The sequence below is a fragment of the Strigops habroptila genome, chromosome 3, assembly GCF_004027225.2.
Source record: "Strigops habroptila isolate Jane chromosome 3, bStrHab1.2.pri, whole genome shotgun sequence".
NCBI lineage: Eukaryota > Metazoa > Chordata > Aves > Psittaciformes > Psittacidae > Strigops > Strigops habroptila.
This window is the reverse complement of record NC_044279.2, coordinates 61816490-61824157: the sequence shown is the minus strand read 5'-3', so window position 1 is coordinate 61824157 and position 7668 is coordinate 61816490.

The window sequence follows — 7668 nt, the reverse complement described above, 5'->3', positions numbered from 1 at the left end:
TGTTATCGTTTTAGTTATAAAATCTACCTGTGTAACTCATTAAAGATTGCTAAACTAACTCTAGCCCCAAAAAACTAATCTCTCTGCCCTGTATATCTCTAGGTTACACTAAATGTAGTTGACACTCCAACATATGCAATGAGCTGTATGGATGCCATCATTATTTTAACTTTTTCAAATCCTCTGAGTGATCCATGTAACAGTTGAGGACATCTGTCTGAGATTGTCTTCATCAATGGTGTATGTGATTCTTTCCACATCATAACATGCTCTCAGGCAAGTTCTGTGGGGCTTCTGTGTCATCATCCCTTAGAAATTGAAAATGAAACAACAGAAAACTTGTGACAAGTAGCAGATTTTAATGTGATGCTATTCTGTCACCAGCCACTAAGATTCGCAGATTTAACATGGTAGGACCAGAAAAAGTACACCATGCTTTGATTGAAGCTTCCCACAGATAGTAGGTTTGCTGACAACGGTATGAGAATTTTGCACTATTTTTCCGTTCTACAATCCCTGAGATCTGAGGAAGACTTCATCATGAAGTTCTTTCAGATCTACTGATCTTTGTTTTCTTAAATGTATTCGGTCAGATAAACCTACAGAGCTTAGGATCCTCAAAATCCCTTTAGTTGTTTTCTCTTTTTTTCCTTTTTTTTTTGTTAATTCTTCTTTTTTTCTTCTTTCCATGGGAGGAGGATAATCATGATCTATGTTCAGACCTGCTGATGCAGGTGCTTTTAAAGTTCAGAGGTTTGTCTTTTTTCTCGATTCTTTCAATGCAGCAAAGGGACTGCAGGTGCATCCTATATCTCTAGTATTTTATGCTATTTTATGTTTAAAATTTTGAATGATGACTTCAGCCATGTTCCCTACTTTTCATCCTTGCTCTGAAAGATGCAAGATGTCTGCTTTACTGTTCTGATGCAATCAGTTAATCTTCTTTAGTGACTCCGGACTTTAAACGGAAAACTCATCTGAAGAAATTCAGAATCTCTGAACCACTTGGGAAGCTTGCTTGTGCATAAGTATATCTTAGAACCCTGAAGCCTATGACCAATAGACAAACTTTTCTTCTCCCATCCTCATGGATTAGTCATACAGGTGGATAATACCATAAACACGCAAGTAATAAACAAGAGGTGAAAAGACAATCTCTCACTTTGTCAGGATCCCTTATGAATTAATTCTGCCCCAAGATATTACAGGAAGCTTCATGTTCGCATTTAACTATAACTCTATGCAGGCATGGACTTCTCAGCAGTATGCTATCCAGCAGTCTCTGTTCGGGTGTGCCTCCTCATGCCTGTTCTATAACATACAGAGGATTGACTGAATGTTCACTAAGAGTAGAATCTGTGCAGGCAGTCACTGAGGAAAGAAGATAGTTCTATTTACCTTGCAGTCATTGTGAATCCTTGAATATGTTTTCTGGATTGAACCTATTATCCATTCTTCCTCCTGATATCATGGGATCTTTCCTGCTGGGACTCCACAATGACCCCATATAAGCAATATAGGCTAATTCCAGTTTTTGTGCTGTCCTCTGGAATGATGTGAGGCTGATTTCATTCTATGTCTAGCAGAATGGATACTGATGTCCCCATCTCAGAGTCCTGATGTGAATGAACACTGATGCATGTAGAACACACCTCAAAGCATTGCAGTTTTTCCGGATGGTAGTTCTTAAAGTTTCTGAAAGTGGTTTAATATCTAAAGACATTTGGATGCAGACTGCACATCACTTGTAGACTTTAGAGGAAGACTCCTACAAGAGGAAGAGGAAGTATTTTTCTTTTTTACAATCAGGAATGTGAAACAGTAGAAAGAAACTGTACCAAAGCAGTGTCATTTAAGCTTATGCTGAAACTAATTAGGGTTTTAGCCTTTTGTTTAAGTTCTGTAGAAAAGTCTGTTATTTTACCTTGTATTTATATTGCGAGAATACCTAATAATGGTGCTTAGTGCTTTTCTTTTACATCAATTACAATTTGTAAAAAAGAAAAAAAATAACTACAGTTTTGGGTCTTCTCTGTTCCTTCTTGAAGCTGCCATGAAAGTACGAAAAATGTAGTAGCAATTGGCACTCACTGAGAAGTGTTAAATTCAGGAAAATATCTGAGGAGATATGAAAATCAGTAGCAGTTAGATTTTAAAATGCTGAGGCAAGATTAATTTCAGCTGGCCAGAGCAGAAACTTGGGAAATTGCATGCTAAAGAGTAGGTAAAAGTTTTGGTTGAATATCTGATTGGATCATTGACTGATTAGGGAGACAGTATGCGTACAGACTGGAAGACATGGTCATATAATATCATCTGGACTGAGTTAAGAGTGTTCATACTATAGTTACTTGATTTCAATCTTTTTTATGTGTAAGATTAGTACAATTCAAAGAAAAAAAGGAATTTTTCTGTTCTTGGAAAGACATTTGATGAAGTATTGCAATGTGCAACAAATCAAAAAAGAACTACACTAAGATGGCTGCACAAGTTTGGAAGGTTGCTACTAGATGCTTAGTATGTTGGAAATAATTGTCCAGTGAAGTTGTACTCGGGGTTTATTTGGAGGAAGGTTTCCATTTTTCCTGAGGTACTCTCTTTGATTGTTGTTACAAGTTACTGAACTAAAGGGACCCCTCATCTCATCTTATTCAGCCATATGGTTTAGAGAACTTAATTTTATATATTTCTAAGAGGTTTGCAGAAAGGGGACACAGGGCCTGTATATGGTTGATTATATGGAATTCTTGAAAAAAGTAAAAATAGAGTGGAAGACACACAAATATTTGAGTATCTGAAAAGAAGAAAGTTAATGGATTCATCAATGACAGAGATTAAACCCAAAGAAAAGTTACTTTGACCTGGAAAATCTTTAGGACATGGACTGTTTTTGTTGTTCTTTACTGGGTCTGACATAATGCATTCCTATTACAGCAGCTCTTCAGTGCTCCCATATGGCAAATGAAAGAAGAATAGTAGCTATAGAAGAGCTGTGGCAGACTGTTACTGTAGATAAGAGCATGTAGGGAGAAAATATGACAGTGGAAATGTCAAATAGGTAAATATTTGATTTACCATACAGTGCAAGTTGTGGCATTTAGTTTATGGAACAAAAGATTTGCTACTTGGAGAAGAGAAGGTCCTCTTGAATTGGTGGGATGTGGGTGGGCTGGTTGATTCAGAAGATTGTTTTCACTGTCCTAGTGTTCATGAGTAAACTGAAGGGGTTTGATATGTTAGCAAAAGGACTGTCTGGAAGAATCCTACAGCTGCAGTGATACTATGGAGGAAAATATACCTACCATCCTGTAGAAACACACCTGTCTGAGGTGTTCTCTTTTTTATAAGATCTTCTAGTAATTGGTGCCATTTCATTTCATACATAAGCAGTTGTCTCAGTTTGTGTGTCGGTGTTGAAAGGCATAACTTCTCTATATGGCACACTCTTGTAAAGGCAAGGTGGTTTTGCACCTAAAAAAATTCCTGTATTGTACATAAATCTGCTAATTTAGATGGTTTTAACATTAAGAAACAAGGAGGATGCAATAATGTTCGATGTTCTAATGACTTCCTTAAAAAAGCTGTCTGAATTTAGGTAGATCCAGAAAACCTGGATGAGGGTGAATTTTTAAAGCTCTCATGCTGTGTGTGCTCAACTTTTAAAAGTGGAAAATCAAAGCGCTTGTTGGGCATTCAGTCATTCTCTTTACAGGTTCCTGTGTGTGTGCTTTACTGTTCAGTTCATTAGAGTATTTTATCTCAGGCTTTTTTCATTAGCAGCCTTAGAAATAACCCTTTTACCTATTGTTTCCCACAGTAGTCCTAGCAGCAAAGGGCTGGAACTCTGAAAACAGCCGTGCCAGTGTTTGAATGCTGAATACCAGAAAAGCTGGTGAGACAAAGGAGATTTTGGTGGAGATGTATTTTTTTTTCCACTTCTAACATCATCCACAATTTTAAAAAGAAGCTGTTTCTGAGTTGCAGCAAAGCTGACCATGTAGACTCCTTGGTGATGCCCTGGTCACAGGCTTTGGACAGGAGTGCTGTTGTCTGCAGAGAGTCTGAAGAGTTTGCCCATGATTGAATAAAGGGGAAGAAGCAGCAGCAACAGGAGTTGTGATCAGTGTTTTCTTTTCTTTGGCTCCTGCTGGGCCTATTTAAGCTTTCAGTACTTTAAGAGGAAAGAGACTCCTGCAAGGTCCCCTTTATGCCCAGCTTTCAGGCCACAGCCCTGGCCTGGAATTAGTGGTTTGCTGTCACACAGCTTGCACACCAGAGTTGTTACAGCTGTGAGCAATTGCAGTTGGCCCTGGAAGGCCGGGCAGTGCTATTCTTCACAGCTGAAATGAACAGAGATCCTTTAAAAAACTTGAGAAAAATCTCTCAGGTCAACTCCGAGTAGTTGTTTGTCCTGACTGTGAAAATAACTTGATTGTAAAAAAACATTTATGGCACTTTCAACTCTATCAGTCAGTATATGTTGTCAAGATTATTTTGAAAGATAGAGGATAGAGCAGGGATAGAAACATGCTTATTTTATAAACAAGATGAGATTAGAGCAAGTGTTTCCAGTTTTGCAAATCAAAGCAGCCTGGGACTTGCGTCTTTAGAGGCCCTAAAGGCCAGCTCTGTCAGCCAGAAATAAAACTTACTAGATAAGACAACATAGCCATATGCTGAATTCTTGTCCCATAGTGACTTGATCCTGCTGTGCTGAACTGTCACAGATCTACGCCATCGATTGCTCCCCCTGGGGTGTAGCACAGCCTTCTGTGACCCGTCCACAAAGAACACTCCTCTGACGTGAGCATCTGCTTGTGGCTCCAGTGATGGAGCTGTTTGCACAGTCTCTGTTTACAATGGCATGTGGCAGTCCTGGCTGCACTTCAGTGTCATCTTGTTGTTTTTATTTTGAAATGACTGCTTTGGTGTTTTTTCAGTACCCTTCATCATTTTCTTCCTGCCTTTGGAGAATTGATTTACAATATATTTCAGAGTTCGGCCAGTGTGGCCTTGACCAGTCCCTTTTCTAGGGAAGGGAGGGAGAAAGAGAAGAAAAAACCCCCAGACCAAACAACAACAGTTGATTCTGGCTTTATTAATGTACCACTGTGCTGAAAATGAAAAACTAAGCATACAGCTCAGATATCTAACTTTGAAATGTGTGGTGGTAATTGAGTCTCTATTTCTTTTTTTCTTTTTCCTTTTTTTTTCTTTCTTTAAACATGATTTAATTAAAGATCCCTTTTGACTAAATTTGGAGAGATTTGGGTAAAGGCTTTTGAAGAATGCCTTTCTGCTCCAACTCTCAGTGAAGTTCATCCAAATATATGAAATGAAATGGTTGCTGATACAGTTTCTTTGGAAGCTGTGCTGTATTTTTGCCACATTTCACGGTGTTTCCTTGAAACTTGCTTTCTGCTATTGTCCTTCTCCACAAACCTGCATCCAAACGAACAAAAATTACAAAAAATGAAAGAAGATGAAGAAAGAAAAAGGGGAACTTCTGAGTCTCTGTTCTAAGTCCTCTTCTGTGGCTTCCAAAAAAGCACCCTGCCAAGATTTCCACTGAGTGTTGTATGCCTGGACAGCTGCAGCGGTAAGCTGAAGCAGGGGAGTACTATTACAGAGCTGTACAGGAGCCTTTTGTGGGTTCAGTAATTGTGGAAGTTGATCCTGCTTTGACTGTGCCAAGCTCCATGTCCCTCAACGAGCTGCAGGATTTCCTTCCAAGCTTAATATCAAATTTAAACAACCATTCCTGATGCTCTCCCTAAATTTTTGCCACTTTGGCTCAAGCATTTGTCAGCTCCTTTTCATCTCGTTGGTGGTAACACCATTCCGTTCTGTTATACTTCTTTCTGCCTTTTACTGAAAAATCCTTCAGCTGCAATAAACTGGGCCTTTTTTCCTTCCTCTTGGTATTCACATAAGCCTCTTCTGAGACATCTCAAGCATTAGTACTAAAAGTCTCTGATAAACTAGAACAATAGTGGCCTTCCCTCTGTGTTTTCCTCTTGCCAGTTGTATTCAGGATTGCCAAGATGAGTCGTCAAAGCCAGTCCTGAATCTTATCAATCTCTTCATCTGACATTTTGTTCTATAGACATATGTTGTGTTCTGTAACTACATATTGTGTGTATCCTTGAATTATGGTTAATTCTGTTGTTACAAACATTATTACTAAAATAGTTTTAACAGTCTTCCATAAGAATCCTCTATTAGCTTTCCAGTGTGCTTACCCATAACACAAGAAATTACATATTAGAGATAATTGATCTGGATACTCCTAAAAGAGTGTCCTAGTTTGCTTTCTGCTGCTTCTTCACTTTTTTTAATGATTTCAGTTTTTTTAGAAATTGGAAATATTTATACTCAGTAAAATTCCTTAATAGTAAAGAATTCGTGATGTCTGCCTGTGCTTTCAGCTGTAGGGACAACTAGGGTGGGCAAGTACTTTCGTAGACTTCTTGATGACTGAAGTCTGTTTCAGCTTACAGTGTAACTTGTAAAGATATGTGTATTCTAGAAACCACACTTTTCATGCTGAACAAAATAATACGTAATATTAATAATTATTTACATTCATAGTAATATGATGCTTTGACATTAACAGCTTGGCTTAAACATAGTTGCCAAATGCTGTTCCTCAGCATGTGTTGCATGTATGCTTCCTTTTAAATATTTTAATAATTTAAATTAATAATTTTTTTATCAGAGTTGAAACGCATCATAATGCACATATTCATAATAACGAGTCGCTGTCTAACAAAACCAGTATCTTGATAGAGGACCTCTTTTAAGCATTCTTGGCTACTGTGACTGCTCCTGGCAAGACTACTTTCTGTGATTCTAGACTGAAAAGCCCATTTTCTGGAATTTTAGGCAGAAAATGCCCAAAGGCATAATGGATGAGATGCCCAGAATTAATTTTCTATGACATGAGGCGAGTTTATAAGTGCTTCTATTTTGAATGAGTAATTCCAATTACTTGAGGACATTTTTAAAGCACTGGCATATTTGATAGAGGAGGGAAACCCAAACACAGCATGTCAGTGGAATCTGTTGATGCTGGCATTTAGTGGTGTAGATATTAACAGTAGGATAATACTTGCAATTCATGTAGCTTGAAAAACAGAAGCATCCAGTGGAGGGCCAAGGTTTACAATAAATGAGTCTCTAAAGATAGGCTCCTCATTCAATGTTTATTTACCTAATAAGGAAGATTGCTTTTTGAAAGTGTCAAGTACTCATCAACTGCTATTAATACCAGCGGAATTAGTAGAAAAGAAATAACTAAGAATGGTGTCATAATCATTATGTTGGCTTTGTGCTAGGTAATCTGTTCATGTGGTCAGAAGCAAGCCAAGTATTCAGTCTGCGGATGCTGGCCCAAATAAACCTACTCTCTGAGGTAAAATAATATGAAAAAAGAATTGTGTGTTACAGACAGGAAGGTAACAAGGGTGAAGAAGAATGATCATATGGTCAACTTAGGGAGATGTTTCACTTGTGGGTTTGACATGGTATTTTAACTGTCCTTGTTCCTACAGGCAGCATGGAAAGCAAATGTTGACAGAGAAGGTAGCTTGGCAGATGGACTTGAACAGGATACCCTGTGCAGAAGGGGCAGCATGAAAGGTGACACTGAGGCAACTGTATGCCTTT